The sequence below is a fragment of the Erinaceus europaeus genome, chromosome 11 (assembly GCF_950295315.1).
Source record: "Erinaceus europaeus chromosome 11, mEriEur2.1, whole genome shotgun sequence".
NCBI lineage: Eukaryota > Metazoa > Chordata > Mammalia > Eulipotyphla > Erinaceidae > Erinaceus > Erinaceus europaeus.
Genome location: NC_080172.1, coordinates 44,698,219 through 44,715,648, shown reverse-complemented (window position 1 = coordinate 44,715,648; position 17,430 = coordinate 44,698,219). Strand labels below are relative to the sequence as shown.

General features: G+C 39.8%; 1 protein-coding gene and 1 pseudogene across 3 annotated transcripts in view; both read left to right on the top strand.

Moving 5' to 3' along the window:
* SLC2A5 (solute carrier family 2 member 5) overlaps positions 1-17,430 on the top strand; it is a 149,779-nt gene that overhangs the window by 91,224 nt on the left and 41,125 nt on the right. The window lies entirely within an intron of this gene.
* On the top strand, positions 13,728-14,875 carry LOC132541206 (heat shock cognate 71 kDa protein-like; annotated as a pseudogene).

The window sequence follows — 17,430 nt, the reverse complement described above, 5'->3', positions numbered from 1 at the left end:
CTTTCTGAACCTGACCTCACTGGTCCTGCTTTCCTTCTATGAAAAAAGGAAAGTATTGAATTTGTCCAAGGTACTTTCGAAAGAGACTTTCCATTAGATGAAATGAATCTTAGCCTAAGAAAATAAGATTTGGGGGGTCTGGATGGCGGCACACCCAATAGAACATACATATTACCATGCACCCAGGGTCATGCCCCAGTCTCACCGCCTGTGAAGCGACTCCCCTGCAGGTGGGGACCCAGGGGCTTGAACCAGGATGATCCTTGTGCTTCGCACCACGTGCGCTTAACCCACTGGGCTACCACCCCACTCCCAATAAGATTTTTTTATGTGAAGGTCTTCCACCACCAACTTCCAGTGTCCTAGAAGAAGTTAGTTCCCCTCTGCATCCTCTTTGTTACTAATTAGTAAGGCTTTAATTAGTAATCACATCAAACCATAACACTAACAGGCACCTTCCTAAGCATTTACTTGCATGAATTTATTTAACCCTTACACCATCCCTAGGAGGAAAATAGTATTGTGCTCACTTAACAAGTGAAGGACATGAGAATTTTAGTCACTGGCCCAAGACCACATAGCCTGCTGCAAAAGTTCAGGGATTCCATCCTGTGCCCTGATGTATAGCTGCTTGTTCTTTTAAGCACTGCAGAGCAAGATCAGACCTTTCCAAATCCAAAATGTTACATTGTCTCACCCTCACCACCCACCACTTAAACTTCACTGTCTGTTGGACACTGGATTTTAACAATTATTTATGATTCATAAGAACTAACTTTTCCAGGGATGTTTACCTTCTACCTGTAGATAGCCAAAAATGAGAAGTTTCCAACACAGTGGCTGTCTGTGAGCAGAAATGAGGTGTGTAAACCAAACTCCTCAGGAAAATGGTTTTGATGGGGCTTCTTGCCTAGCCTTGTCAGCCTGGTGACCACACCCCAATAGAAGGCCATCTCTGAGGGAAGTTACTTTGACTGAATCTAGAATGGTCTGAATATTGTGAGAGACAAGAAGTTGTTGACTTAGTTGTAAGGCTGAGAAGACATGAAGGATGTGGTTCCTAGCTTCTACCAGAGCTATAGCTCAGAGTCAGGGATCCCTTAAGGCCCTGAGGAGGGCACGCTCATATTCATGTCAGGAGGCCACGGTGTCACTCTATTTTGTTTGTTTATTTTTGTTTTTACAAACTGGTTAAAGACTGGCAAGATAGCTCACCTGAATAGTGCACTTGTGTAATTACTTGCAAAACCCAAGCTCTGAGCCCAGCCATCACCACCCACATTGGGAGAAATTTTGGTACTATTCTATCTTCTTTCACTCCTTCTGTTTCTATATCTCTCTCCCTTTATATCTGAAAAAGAGTCAGCTTGGATTGCTGAAACCTCAGTGATGACAATAAATAAATAAATAAATAAATAAATAAATAAATAAATTTTTAAGGTTTAGATACTTATTATTGGATAGAGAGAAATTGAGAGTGGAGAGGGAGATAGGGAGAAAGACAAAGAGACACCTGCAGCACTGCTTCACTACTTATGAAGCTGGTGGGGACCAGGGGATTGAACCTGGGTCCTTGCACATTGTAATATGTGTGCTTAACTGGATGCATCACTACCTGGTCCCACAATAATAAATAAACTTAAAAACTGATCAAAGGCCTGCATACCACTTTCTCTTCCCTCATACACTAACCCTGCCCAGTACCAAATTTCTTTCTGTTTTCCCCATCACACAATGATCTCCTCAAAGGCAACTCTTCTGTTTGCCAGACCGGCACCTCAATGACTTATTAGCTGTCAACAAGTGAGTGACAGCTAATGTGCGAAGGCATTTGGACCAGCACTTTTGTGGGAATCTACTCAACAAGTCTTTGCTATCTCCACAAAGATTAAACCTGATTCCCACAAGACCTAAGCATGTGCCTGGACTTTAATCCATGAAGGATGCCAAAAAAACTGAGGTTGTACTATATATTCTATGCTTAGGGACTCCACAGCTTAAATATGTCCCAGTCATTTTTGCTGGGACTCCATAGAAACAGTCAGGGAGATAGTTGAGTGAAGCACCTTGACAGATTCCCCTTACTGTGGACATGCGCCAGCTCCCCTGCTGAGCTGTGCTGAAGACTTCAAACCCATCAAAACAGTGGGTGGTTTGGAGTTGCATGTGGCAAGGTCTGATGCATTTATAATTAACTATGTGCTATGGGATAAGAACTAGACACTTTTTTTTTTCCTAACCAGCTTTTTCTTTGTGTCTCTACTCCATCCTTTCATAAAATCAAGTAATATAAACATTTGTAGGGGAATGTTCTTTGTTTTACACTTTTTTCTTTTTTAATTTAATTTATTTGTAAAATAAAAAATAGAAAATATCACCAGAACCATAGAATAAGAGGGGTAAAATTTCCACACATTTCCCATGACCAGAGTTCCTCTGTCCCCACAACCTCTCCAGCACTTGTTGCTGCTGTCCTATTTGATGTATGCCATTCTTACAGGAGTGAAGTGGTATCTTAGTGTTGTCTTAATTTGCATTTATCTGACAGTCAGTGACCTAGAGCAGTTTTTCATATGTTTGTTAGCCTTTTGGATCTCCTCTAAGGTGAATGTTTTGTTCATATCCTCTGCCCATTTTTGGATGGGGTCATTTGCTTTTTTGGTGCTAAGTTTGCTGAGCTCTTTTTTTTTTTTTTTATTTAAGAAAGGATTAATTAACAAAACCATAGGGTAGGAGGGGTACAATTCCACACAATTCCCACCAAACAATCTCCATTTCCCACCCCCTCCCTTGATAGCTTTCCCATTCTCTATCCCTCTGGGAGCATGGACCCAGGGTCATTGTGGGTTGCAGCATGTAGAAGGTCTGGCCTCTGTAATTGCTTCCCCACTGAACATGGGCATTGACTGGCTGGTCCATACTCCCAGTCTGCCTCTATCTTTCCCTAGTAGGGTGGGTCTCTGGGGAAGCTGAGCTCCAGGAAACAATGGTGGGGTCTTCAGTCTAGGGAAGCCTGGCCGGCATCCTGATGACATCTGGAACCTGGTGACTGAAAAGAGAGTTAACATACGAAGCCAAAAAGTTGTTGAGCAATCATGGACCCAAAGCTTGGAATAGTGGAGAGGAAGTGTTGGGGGGGTACTCACTGCAAACTCTAGTGTACTTCTGCTTTCCGGTATATATTTTGCAGTAGTTTACGGATACGTGTGAACATATGCTCTCTCTCACAGAAACTGGTATATATCTAGGTTGTGGGACTTTGTTAGAAAGTGAACCACCTGAGATGGAATTAGAGTACACTATGAAAGGAAAGGTCTCACCCAAGTAATGAAGCTGAAGGGTTGTCATTCCACATGTGAAGTCTCTGGACACAGTCTGAAGTGAAGCATGTTGAGGTGGCAATTGTTGTGTTGTTTAGGCTGTGATCGACAGATGCAATATTATTTGATATGGATTGGGAGAGGCATACGGGGAAGTGGGCCCTATCCAATGGTTCCAGGCCTGGAGAAAGTAGAGGCTCTATAGTGGAGATGTGAGGTTCCTGCTGTCTTACGGTTTAAAAAGACAATTGATAGTTAATGTTATCATCACATTATTTGGTAATTGGGTTAAATTTGAAAAGTCCTTTTTGTTAGGGTTTGCTGTACAGTACCCAGTATCTTGTATATAGCTGTGCTATTGGTTGCTTCTGATCTACTTGGTCTAGGCTTTTGAGAGAGTCCGGATATCAGTTACACAGCCTATATATTGAAAAGATTCAGTTTGTGTTTTGAAAAACTTTGAGACATACAATTAATTTTCCCCCTCTCATATTAATTAACTAGTGATTTATATGACTACATTTTACTAGGAGTGTACATAAACACCATTCCCACCACCCAAAGACTGTGACCAATCCCTCCCACCCACTCCCATCCCCCACTGGCCCAGGAAGCTGCATGTCTACCCCTCACCACAGGGTTTTTACTTTGGTGCCCTACTTACAATTTGGTCAGGTCCTGCTTTTAGATTCCCTTTCAGATCTTCTTATTCAACTTCTGTTGATGAGTGGGATCATCCCATACTCATCTTTATCTTTCTGACTTAGCTCACTTAACATAATTCCTTCTAGCTCTGTCCAAGATGGGTCAGAGAAGGTGGGTTCATTGTTCTTGATAGCTGCAATGTATTCCATTGTGTATATATACCACAGCTTTCTCAGCCACTCATCTGTTGTTGGGCACCTGGGTTGTTTCCAGGTTTTAGCTATTATGAATTGTGCTGCTATGAACATAGGAGCACACACCTCTTTTTTGTTGGGTGTTATGGAGCCCATGGGGTATAACCCCAGGAGAGGAATTACTGGATCATATGGAAGGTCCATGTCTAGCCTTGTGAGAGTTTTCCAGACTGCTCTCCACAGAGGCTGGACCAATTTACATTCCCACCAGCAATGTAAAAGGGTTCCTCTGTCCCCACAACCTCTCCAGCATTTGTTGCTGCTGTCCTTTTTGATGTATGCCATTCTTACAGGAGTGAGGTGGTATCTTAGTGTTGTCTTAATTTGCATTCCTCTCACAATCAGTGACCTAGAGCAGTTTTTCATATGTTTGTTAGCCTTTTGGATCTCATCTGTAGAATGTTTTGTTCATATCCACTGCCCATTTCTGGATGGGGCCATTTGCTTTTTTGGTGCTAAGTTTGCTGAGCTCTTTATATATTTTGGTGATTAGTTTCTTGTCTGATGTATGGCATCTGAAGATCTTCTCCCATTCTGTGAGGGGTCTCTCTGTTTGTTTAATAGTTTCTTTGGATGTGCAGAAGCTTTTCAATTTGATGTAGTCCCATTGGTTTGTTTCTGCTTTAGTCTTCCTTGCAATTGGGTTTGATTCATCAAAGATGTCCTTGAGGTGTAGGTGGGAAACTGTTTTACCAATGTTTTCCTCTAAGTATTTGATTGTTTCTGGTCTGACATCTAGGTCTTTGATCCATTTGGAGTTGATTTTTGTTTCTGGTGAGATAAAGTGGTTCAATTTCATTCTTCTGCATGTTACAACCCAGTTTTCCCAGCACCATTTATTGAAGAGAGCCTCCTTTTTCCATTTAATGCTTTGGGCCCCCTTATCAAAGATTAGATGTCCTTAGGTGTGGGGATTTATTTCTGGGCTTTCAATTCTTTCCACTGCTCTGTGTGCCTATTTTTGTTCCAGTACCATGCTGTTTTGATGATGATGGCTTTATAATATAGTTTAAGGTCTGGGAGTGTGATGCCTCGATTTCTGTTTCTTTTCCCCAAGATGGTTTTGGCAATTCTAGGTGTTTTCATGTTCCAGATAAATGATTGCAGTGTTTTTTCTATTCTCTTAAAGAAGCTTGGTGGAACTTTGATGGGTATTGCATTAAATTTGTATATGGATGTGGAGAGAATATTCATTTTGATGATATTTATTCTTCCAATCCATGAGCATGGGATATCTTTCCATTTCTTGGTATCAGTTTCTATTTCCTTGAGTAGCGACTCATAGTTTTCAGCATAGAAGTCTTTCACTTCTTTGGTCAACTTGATTCCTAGGTATTTGATTGATTTTGCTGAAACAGTAAATGGGAGTGATTTCTGGATGTCTTCTTCTTCAGATTTAGTGTCTGCATAAAGAAATGCCACTGATTTTTGTACATTGATTTTGTAGCCTGATACCTTGCTATATTGCCTATTAACTTCCAGTAGTTTTCTGCTGGATTCTTTAGGTTTTTCTATGTATACTCTCATATCATCTGCAATCAGTGAGAGCTTGACTTCTTCCCTTCTAATCTGTATTCCTTTGATTCCTTTCTCTTGCCTGATTGCTATGGAAAGAACTTCCAATACTATGTTGAAGAGTAATGGTGACAGTGGACAGCCCTGTCTAGTCCCTGATCTGAGGGGGAATGCTTTCAGCTTCTGTCCATTGAGTATGATGTTGGCTGTAGGTTTGCTATATATAGACTCCACTATCTTGAGGAATTTCCCATCTATTCCCATTTTTTGTAGAGTTTTGAGCATGAATGGGTGTTGGATTTTGTCAAAGGCTTTCTCTGCATCTATTGAGATAATCATGTGGTTTTTGGCTTTGCTTTTATTGATGTGGTGAATGACATTGATTGACTTATGGATGTTGAACCAGCCTTGCATTCCTGGGATGAATCCCACTTGGTCGTGATGAACAATCTTTCTGATATGTTGCTGTATCCGGTTGGCCAAGATCTTGTTTAATATTTTGGCATCTATGTTCATCAGAGATATTGGTCTGCAGTTTTCCTTTTTTCTTCTGTCCCTATTTGTTTTTGGTATCAGGGTGATGTTGGCTTCATAAAAGGTGGAAGTGAGTATTCCTGTTTCTTCAATCTTATGGAAAAGCTTAAGAAGTATGGGTACTAACTGTTTCCTGAAATTTTTGTAGAATTCATTTGTGAAGCCACCTGGTCCAGGACTTTTGTTGTCGGGGAGGTTCTTAATAACAGTTTCAATTTCTTTGTCTGTGATTGGTGCATTTAGATTTTGTAGTTCTTCTTGGTTCAGTTTTGGAAGGGCATATGCTTCTAGGAATTGTTCCATTTCTTCCAGATTCTCTAGCTTGGTGGCATATAGTTCTTTATAGAAGTTTTGCAGGATTCTCTGGATTTCTGTGGTGTCAGTTGTGATATCTCCTCCATCGTTTACAATTCTATTAATTTGAGTCTTCTCTCTTTTTTGTTTGGTGAGGCTGGCTAGGGGTTTGTCAATTTTGTTTAATCTTTCAAAGAACCAACATTTGGCTTCATTGATCTTTTGTATGGTTCTCTTATTTTTGATGTTGTTTATTTCTGCTCTAACTTTAGTGATTTCTGTCCTCCTGGTTGCTTTAGGGTTCCTTTGTTCCTCTTCCTCTAAGTCCTTGAGGTGTGCAGTAAGTTCGTTCATTTGAGCTTCTTCTTGGTGTTTAATATGTGATTGTATGGCTATAAGTTTCCCTCTCAGTACTGCTTTAGCTGTGTCCCAAATATTTTGATAGGTTGTGTCTTCATTTTCATTTGTTTCCAGGAACATTTGAATTTCCTGCTTGAGTGAATCTCTGACCCAGTGGTTCTTAAGGAGTATGTTGTTTAGTTTCCAAAATCTGTGACTTTTAATAATTGTCTGTTTGTTGTTAAATGTTAGCTTTACTCCACTGTGGTCTGAGAAGATACTAGGGATGATTTCAATGTTCTTGAATTTATTGATGCTGTGTTTGTGGCCTAACATGTGGTCTATCCTTGAGTATGTGTTATGTTGATTTGAGAAGAAGGTGTATTCCAGTTTTTTGGGGTGAACGACTCTGAAAATGTCCAAGAGGTCTAGTCTGTCAATCTCTTCATTCAATTCTCTTGTATCTTTGTTGGTTCTCTGCTTTGTTGATCTGTCTAAGTGTGAGAGTGGGGTATTGAAGTCTCCCACTATTATTGTATTACTATTGATGTATTTTTGAAATTCTTTCAGTAAGTGCTTGATGTATTTAGATGGTCCCTCATTGGGTGCATAGATGTTAGTAATTGTTAAGTCTTCTTGGCTGATTGATCCTCTAATCATTATGTAATATCCTTGCCTATCTTTTATTGCTTTATTTAATTTAAAATCTATCGTATCTGAGATGAGAATGGCTGTTCCTGCCCTTTTTTGTGGTCCATTAGCCTGTATGATAGTTTTCCATCCTTTCACTTTAAGTCTGTGTTTATCTTGTTGTGACAGATGGGATTCTTGCAAGCAGCATATGGTTGGATTATGTTTTCTGATCCGTCCCCCAACTCTATGCCTTTTGATGGGTGAGTTTAAGCCATTGACATTTATTGATATTATGGATTTAATGTATTGTAGTGCCATTGTTCAAAAAAAAATTTTTTTTGTTTGCTCTGATACATTGCCAGTATTATAGTGATGTTCTTGTTTATAAGAGGTCTTTTAGAACCTCTTTCAGGCCGGTTTGGTGATGGTTGCCTCATTTAACTGTTGTTTGTCTAAGAAGGTTTTGATCCCTCCATCTAGTTTGAATGAAAGTCTAGCAGGATATATTATCCTTGGTTGAAACCCTTTTTCATTTAGGGCTCGATAGTTATCTTGCCATTCTCTTCTGGCTTTTAGAGTTTGAGTGGAGAAGTCTGCAGATAATCTTATGGGTTTTCCCTTATGTGACTTTTTGTTTCTCTCTTGCAGCCTTTAGGATCCTTTCTTTATCCTTACTTCTTCTCATTGTGACTATGATGTGTCTTGGCGTCTTCAGGTCTGAGTTGATTCTGTTTGGTACTCTCTGGGCCTCTTGAATCTTGATGTCCTTTCTGTTATTCAGGTCTGGGAAGTTTTCTTCTATTATTTCCTCTAGAATGTTTGCTTCCCTTCCTTTCTTTCTTCCTCTGGCAGGCCAATTACATGAATGTTACTTCTTTTGAGATCATCCCATATGTCTCTGTTGTTGTTTTCAGTGTCTCTCAATCTCTTTTTAAGCTCTTTCACTTCTTTCTTAGTTTTCTCTAACTCATCCTCTGTCTGACTAATTCTGTTTTCTGCTTCTGTTAGTCTGCTTTCCCTTGCCTCAGCTTCTTTCTTCATTACAGCTATTTCAGCTTTCAGTTCTCTAATTGCCTCAAGATAATCAGTATTTTCCTTGGGGGTCTCAACTGTTGTTTCCCTAATATTGCCATTCCTTTCCTCCAATGTTGTTTTCATTTCTGTGATTAATAAGTTTGTTATTGCTTGCATACTTTTCTTATCTATGGTTACTTCTGGCTGATTTGTAGTTTCTTCTGGGCTCTTGTCTTCATTCATTGGAGTAGCAGTTTTATTTGTTTTTGATCTACCCATTTTTTTGATTTATGTGTTTCTTTTTTTATGCTCTGTTGTTTCTCAGTTGTTGTGTCTTGAGTACTAGCAACACTGTACTAAATACCTTTATGACAATTGCACTCACCAAACTCAGGAATTACAGTAGCAACTGACGCAAGTATTGAAGCAGTTTAATCACTACCAGTTAGCCAAACAATTTCTCCAGTCCGTGAAAAAATATTAACCAAATCCCAGTGAATAAGAAAGAGAAAGGAAAGAAGGGATAGCAAGAATAGACAGTTATGCGAATCTACTATCCACTGTATATTCTAGGGATTTCAAGAGGGTAAAGGGAAGTAGAGCAGAGATACACACATAGAGAGTCTACTCTGAATCTGATTTCTTCCCCAAAATAATTCACAAATTCAGAAAGGCAAAGAAGAAGGAAGGAAGAAGTGTATGACAAGATAAAAAAAAAAAATAAGAAAGAAGAGACAAGAGAGAGAAAAAGGAAAAGATAAGAAAAAGAGCTGTAATTAAAAAGCAGTGAAAGGGAAGGTCTTTTTTGATTACTTTATTTTTAATTTAATTTAATTTTTTTAATTAGCTAGGAGGAGGAGGGAGGGGAGAGTCTGTAGAGGAGGTAGGAGTAACATGACAAGTTCTTCCCACAATAGATAAGATGCCCACTACCCTAGCAATGAAAGATACCCTAAGAGTTAATTCTGATCAACCTTAAGGGGGGGAAGATATATGCCTTTATATAATATTAATAATAAAATAGAGCAGGGTAAAAAAAAAAAAGAAAAAAAAACCCTGTCCCAGATTACCTCAAATCAGAGGCAGCTGATTGTTAAGAAAGAGAGAAAAAAAAAAACAGAAAACTGAGGACTAGACAAGGATAGCTGAAATAAACAGTTATGTAGATCTACTATCCACTGTATAATCTAGGGGTAGCTAAAGGAGGAAGGGATGTTGAGCAGAGATACTCGCAGTGAGAGTCCAACTCTGAGTCAGAATTCTTCCCCAAAATAATTCCCAAATGTGTATCAGTGAATTCAAAAAAGCACACTGTTTGGTGGTGTGGGGGATGGGGCCTGTGGCTTTGGAAGCTTAGGATTAAGGAAGAAAGGATGGCAGGAATGAGAAAAAGAAAAAAAGAGAGAGAGAAAAAGAAAAAGGTTAGAAAAAGAACAGTCATAAGAGAGCGGTGAAAGGAAAGAGTTTTTATTTATTTATTTTTAATTATTTAATTTGCTATGTGGGGTGAGGTGGGGGGGTTGGCTACTTAGAAAGAAAAAAGGCCAGAGGTTTCAGAAGGGTATAGACTTAAAATGAATGATACTCCCTGGTGGGACAGGAATTTTGATAAAGAAAGGGGCTCAGCAGGGGAGCCTGCTAGGAGCTGGTCCCCAGGGACTGGTTATGGGGGGGGGGGAATAGGGGGAGGAGGTGTGCTTAATAATTTAAAAGAAAGAAAAAATTTTTTTCCCTTTTTTCTACTCTATATTTTAACCCAAATTAAGTTATAGTCACCTCCTTGGTGTCACTGCTAGGACCCCTTATTGACTGGCCTACTAAAGGCAGAACATCCTACCGTTTCCAGAAGATGTGGTCAGAGCTCAAGCCACTAGCAGCTTCTCAGTCCACCATCTTCCGGGAACTCCCACCAGAGTTCCATATCCCATCCACTCCATTGGAAGTTTTCCTATTCTTTATCTCTCTGGTAGCATGGACCCAGGGTCATTATGGAGTGCAGAAGGTGGTAGGTCTGGTGTCTGTAATTGCTTCTGTGTTGGACATAGGCATTGACAGGTTGATCCATACTCCCAGCCTGTCCCTATATTTCCCTACTGGGGCAGGGCTCTGGAGAGGTGGGGTTCCAGGGAACATTGGTGACTTCTTCTGTCCAGGTGAGTCAAGTTTTCATCGTGGTAGCATCTGAAACTTGGTGTTTGGGACATGTATTCCTTTGCTTCTTCCTTTCTTGTGGGACTTGGTTCAGAAGTTCTTGTAAGTTGGGGTTGATTTTGGCAAATTCCTTTAGTTCTTGAATATTTGCAAAAACCTTTATTTCTCCCTCATATTTGAAGGATAATTTTGCAGGATGCAATATTCACGGCTGGAATTCCCTCTTCTTTAGAACTGTGAATGTGTCGTTCTATTCTCTCCTGCCTGTAGAGTTTGTAAAGAGAAATCTGATGAAAGTTTTATAGCTCTACCTTTGTATGTAACTTCTTTCCTTTTCCTAACAGCCAGAAAAAAATTTTCTTTGTCATTGACATTTGATAGTTTTACAATAATGTGCCTTGGCATTGGTCTTTTTGTCTTTATAAATCTGGGTGAGCATTCTGCCTCTTTAATGAGAATTTTCTGAGAATGAGAATGTTTCCTAAGTGATAGAAATTCTCAGCTAAAATTGTTATGAAAATGGCCTCTGGGACTTTGGCCTTGTCCTCCTCCTCAGATATACCTAGCATTCTTATATTCAATCTTTTGATAGAGTCTTCAATTTCACAGAGGGTTGCTTCAGTAAAGACTAAACCATTCCTCTCCTTCATCTTTTAATTGAAAGAGTGGGCTGGCCATATCTTCTAGATTGGAGATTATTTCTTCTGCATGTGTGAGTTTACTTCCTAAGCCTTTTACCTAGGCTTGGATTTCAGTTAGGGTGTCTTTTGCTCCCTGGAGTTCTGACTGAAGATCTTTCAAGATGTGAAGATTCTTAGTGATTTCTGTTAAACGTTCCTCTCTCGTGTATTTTAATTCCATAGTAACATGCTCTTTTAAATCTTGCTTAATTTCTTGGAGAGTCTTCATAATGAGCTCTGTGTATTCTGTCTCTGAGAGTCTCTCTAAATCTGTAATTCCTTGGATTTCCTCTGTTTCATTTCTGTCTGGCAGATTACAGCATAGTTGGCTGTTTAGTTCTGTTTCTCTGCTTGCATATTTTTTGTGCTGGTTATTGTTGGCCAGCAGGTGGTGCTATTGTGATCTCTAGGTTTCTCTTGTTTGTATGGTCTGAGGCGCATGAGATGGGGTGGGGAGGGTGGTTGCTTTGGGTTGTCTTGTGGTCGCAAATGCCGTCTTATGTCTTGCCCTTGCCTTAAATTCGGAAGGTTAGCCCCCCACCCCCACCCCGAGTTAAAGACTGAGAGGTATTAAGCCCCTGTCTCTTTTCTTCTGGCACTAGGAACAATGTTACTTGCTGTGCTTAAAGTAAAATCACCAGAATGGCATAGCTCAGCGTCCACGCTGACCAAAGCTCTGACCTGACTTTGCTGTTCTTTTCGCTCCAACCACACACAAGCACCCACCTGAGGCTGCAGAACTTTCAGCTGTAGATTATGACTTCAGTTGCATCGCTTGTATTTATTTGTTGTCTTGGGAGAAGAGGTGATTTGGTCCTAGTTATTCCATGATCATGCCTCCTGGAAGTCCTCTTTTTTTTCTTTATTGGGAGGGGGATTAATGATTTACAGTAAACAGTAAAATACGGTAGTTGGTACATGTGTAACATTTCTCTGTTTCTCAATTTTCCATATAACATTCTAAGCCTCCACTTAGATCCTCCTCCACCATCAAGTTCCAGGACCTGAACACCACCACCCCCTGCCCCAGAGTCCTTTACTTTGGTGCAATACACCAAATCCAGTCCAAGTTCTTTTTTTTTCTTTATTGGGGGATTAATGGTTTATAGTCAACAGTAAAATACAGTAGTTTGTACATGCATAACATTTCCCAGTTTTCCACATAACAATACACTCCCCTTCACTAGGTCCTCCTCTGCCATCATGTTTCCAGACCTCAACCCTCACCCTCACCCCAGAGTCTTTTACTTTGGTGCAATATACCAATTCTAGTCCAAGTTCTGCTTACTGTTTTCCCTTCTGATCTTGTTTTTCAACTTCTGTCTGAGTGAGATCATCCCATTTTCATCCCTCTCTTTCTAGTTTATTTCACTTAACATGATTTTTCAAGTTCCATCCAAGTTGAAAGTGAAAGTGAAGAAGGTGAATTCACCATTTTTAATATCTGAGTTGTATTCCATTGTTCATATAGACCACAGCTTACTCAGTCTGTTTTGGACACCTAAGCTGCTTCTAGGTTTTGGCTACTAGAAATTAGACTGCTATTAAACATAGGTATACATAGATCTTTTTGGATGGGTATGTTTGGTTCCTTAGGATATATTCCCAGGAGAGGAGTTGCAGGGTTGGTCCACTCCTATTCTTCTGAGAGTTCTACAGACTGCTCTCCAGAAGGGTTGGACCAGTTTACATTCCCTCCATCAGTGCAGGAGGGTTCCCTAGTCCCCACAGCCCCTCCAGCATTTGTTCTTGCTACTGTTTCTTACAATATAACGTTCTCAGAGGAGTGAAGTGGTATCTCATTGTTGTCTTTATTTGCATTTCCCTGATAATCAGTGATGGAGAATTTTTTCATATGTTTGTTGGCCTTTTGGATCTCTTCTTTGGTTAATATTCTCTTTATATCTTGTCCCCATCTTTGGATGCAGTTATTTTTTTTTTCTAAATTTGATGAGTAACCTCTTGGCTTTGGTTATTTGTCTCTTGTCTAGTGTATGGTATGTAAAAATTTCCCATTCTTTGTTTGAGTGGTGGTTTCTTTTGCTGTGCAGAAGCTTTCCCATTTGATGTAATCCCATTGGTTTATTTTTATTTTAGTTTTCCATGCAATTGAATTTGAAAAAATATTTATCCTTATTTATTTATTGGATAGAAACAGCCAGATATTGAAAGGAGGTAGGAAATAGAGGGAGAGAGAAACATCTGCAGCACTGCTTCACCACTTGTGAAGCTTTCTCCCTGCAGGTGGGTGGACTTTAATCATTGAAGATATATATAAAGAGGAAAAGCCATTTGGAGTATACCAACAAATCACAGATTCATGACATTGGTGGGTGGTTCTACTTGTATTGCCAAGATTCAGAAGTCTCTATAAGACTTCTTCAATGTAAAAGAATTAAACAACAGCATCAACCCTGATGCAGCTGTAGTTTATGGTGCAGCTGTCCAGGCAGTCATTCTATCTGGAGACAAGTCTGAAAATATTCAGGATTGCTGCTGTTGGATGTCACTCATCTTTCCACTGGCATTAAACTATTTGGTGTAATGACTGTCCTCATCAAGTGCAATACTAACATTCATATCAAACAGACACAGACCTTCACTACCTACACTGATAACTAGCCTGGTGTGCTCTTTAAGATTTAAGAAGTTGAGCTTGCCATGACTAAGGATAACCTGCTTGGCAAGTTTAAACTCACAGGCATACCTTTGTACCCCGTGACCTCAGATTGATGTTATGTTTGACATCAATGCCAATGGCATTCTCAATGTGTCTGCTGTGGAAAAAAGCACAGGAAAAGCAAACAGAATCACCATCACCAATTACAAGGGCCAACTGAGTGCATGGTCCAGGAGGCTGAAAAGTACAAAGTTGAGGATAAGAAACATGACAAGGTATCTTCTAAGAACAACTCCCTTGAGCCCTATGCTTTCAACTTGAGAGCAACTGTTGAAGATGAAAAACCTCAAAGCCAGACTAATGAAGAGGACAAACAGAAGATTCTTAGCAAGTGCAATGAAATCATCAACTGGCTTGATAAGAACCAAAATGCTGAGAAGGAAGAATGTGAACATCAACAGAAGGAGCTGGAGAAAGGCTGCAATACCATCATTACCAAGCTGTACCGGAGTGCAGGTGGTATGCCAAGAGGGATACCTGGCAACTTCCCTGGTGGAAAAATGCCTCCTTTTGGTGGTGCCTCCTATGGGGCTACCATTGAAGAAGTTGATTAAGCAGACCAGACCCAAGTACAAATTAGCATTTTTTATACATTGAAGGACCTAAGTATGGCAAAATTCATAGAAGTTATTAACAGGTGAATTGAAAAATAAATTAAAATAAATTTTAAAAAAACAGGTGAATTGATTTAGTAATAACTGAGCACTCTTGATATTTTAATATGGAACATGTACACAGGGAAACATTGCACATTATAAGCACTGTATTGTAAGTGGAAAATGCAATGTCTTAAATAAAGCCATTTAAAATTGGCAAAAAAAATTAGATTTAAAAGAGTTCTGCCAATGTTCTCCTCTAAGTATTTGATAACTAACATCCAAGTCCTTTATCCATCTGGAATTTACTTTTGTGTGCGGTGAAATGTAGTGGTCAGTTTATTCTTCTGCATATTTAACCCACTTTTTGCCAACACCATTTGCTGAAGAGACTCTTCTTTCCCCCTACTTAATAGTCTGGGAACCTTTGTTGAAGATGAGATGTCCACAGGTGTGGGGGCTCATTTCTGGGCTCTCAACTCTATTCCACTAGTCTCTGTGCTATTTTTGTTCCAGTACAAGGCAGTTTAGATTACAATGGCCCCATAATACAATTTGAGATCTAGAAGTATAATGCCTCCAGTTCTGCTCTTTTTCTCTCAAGATTGTTTTTGCAATTCTAGGTATTTTCTGGTTCCACATAAATATTTGGATTTTTTTCATTTTTATTAGAGATTTGATGTGATTTATAAAATTACATATCAACATGGGTATAATTCCACATTGTCCCAACACCAGAGTTCTGAATCCCAAATCCCTCCATTAAAAACCAACACGGTTCTCCCAAGGTTGCAGATATGGATTAACTGCCATCTCTACAACTATCTGTTTACATTTGTACATATTTGCCCCCTTTTTCTTCCAGGTCCAATCCTCTCTTCCCCTCCAAGCCACACATCACCCTATTATTACATCCAAATATCTCTCTCCTTTAACCATCTCTCTCTGGGACCTGATGGAGCTGGTGTTAAAATCCCTCTTATCCTCTTTCTCCTATCACTTCTCTCCCACTGGGAGTGTGGATCAAAGTTGTTTTGGGGGTACAGAAGGTAGGAATTCTGGATTCTGTTATTGCTTCTCTGTTGGTATTGGGCATTGTCAGGTAGAGCCATACCCCCAACCTGCTTCTATCTTTCCCTAATGGCGTAGGGCTCAGGAGAGGTCAGGTTCCAAGACACATTGGTAGGGTCATCTACCTAGAGAAGCCAGGGTGGGATCATGATAGTGTCTGCAACTTGGTGTCTGGAAGGTGGCAGGACATAAAGTGAGACAAAATAGTTAATGAATAGAAACCAAAAAGGAGAAACAGAGCAGGTGAAATTAGGCACCTTAGAGTGGAAGAAAGCTCAGAAATCCAGTTTAGGCATATTTCTAGGGGCCCACGACTATGATAGTTTTTGCTTGAGTTTTTTTTTTTAAATAATTTATTTCTTTATTGGGGAATTAATGCTTTACATTCAACAGTAAATACAATAGTTTGTACATGCATAACATTCCCCAGATTCCCATTTAACAATACAACCCCCACTATGTCATTCATCATCTTTCATGGACCTGTATTCTCCCCACCCACCCACTCACCCCAGAGTCTTTTACTTTGGTGTAATACTCCAATTCCATTTCAGGTTCGACTTGTGTTTTCTTTTCTAATCTTGTTTTTCAACTTCGGCCTGAGAGTGAGATCATCCCATATTCATCCTTCTGTTTCTGACTTATTTCACTCAACATGATTTTTTCAAGGTCCATCCAAGATCGGCTGAAAACGGTGAAGTCACCAATTTTTTTACAGCTGAGTAGTATTCCATTGTGTATATATACCACAACTTGCTCAGCCACTCATCTGTTGTTGGACACCTGGGTTGCTTCCAGGTTTTGGCTATTACACATTGTGCTGCCAAGAACATATGTGTACACAGATCTTTTTGGATGGATGTGTTGGGTTCCTTAGGATATATCCCCAGGAGGGGAATTGCAGGGTCTTAGGGTAGGTCCATTTCTAGCCTTCTGAGAGTTCTGCAGACTGTTCTCCACAGAGGTTGGACCAATTGACATTCCCACCAGCAGTGCAGGAGGGTTCCTTTGACCCCACAACTTCTCCAGCATTTGCTACTGTTACCTTTTCTGATGTATGACATTCTCACAGGAGTGAAGTGATATCTCATTGTTGTCTTGATTTGCATTTCTCTGACAATCAGAGACTTGGAGCATTTTTTCATGTGTTTCTCGGCCTTTTGGATCTCTTCTGTGGTGAATATTCTGTCCACGTCCTCCCCCCATTTTTGGATGGGGTTATTTGTTGTCTTCTTGTTGAGTCTGGCAAGCTCTTTATATATGTTGGTTATTAAACTCTTATCTGATGTATGGCATGTAAAGATCTTCTCCCATTCTGTGAGGGGGTCTCTTGGTTTGGGTAGTGGTTTCTTTTGCTGTGAAGAAGCTTTTTAATTTGATGTAGTCCCATAGGTTTATACTTGCCTTAGTCTTCCTTGTAATTGGATTCGTTTCATTGAAAATGTCTTTAAAATTTATGCGGAAAAAAGTTCTGCCAATATTTTCCTCTAAGTATCTGATAGTTTGTGGTCTAACATCCAAGTCCTTGATCCACTTGGAATTTACTTTTGTATTTGGTGAAATATAGTGATTCAGTTTCATTCTTCTGCATGTTTCCAGCACCATTTGTTGAAGAGACTCTGCTTTCCCCATGTAATAGTCTGGGCCCCTTTGTCAAAGATTAGATGTCCATATGTGTGGGGCCTCATTTCTGGGCTCTCAATT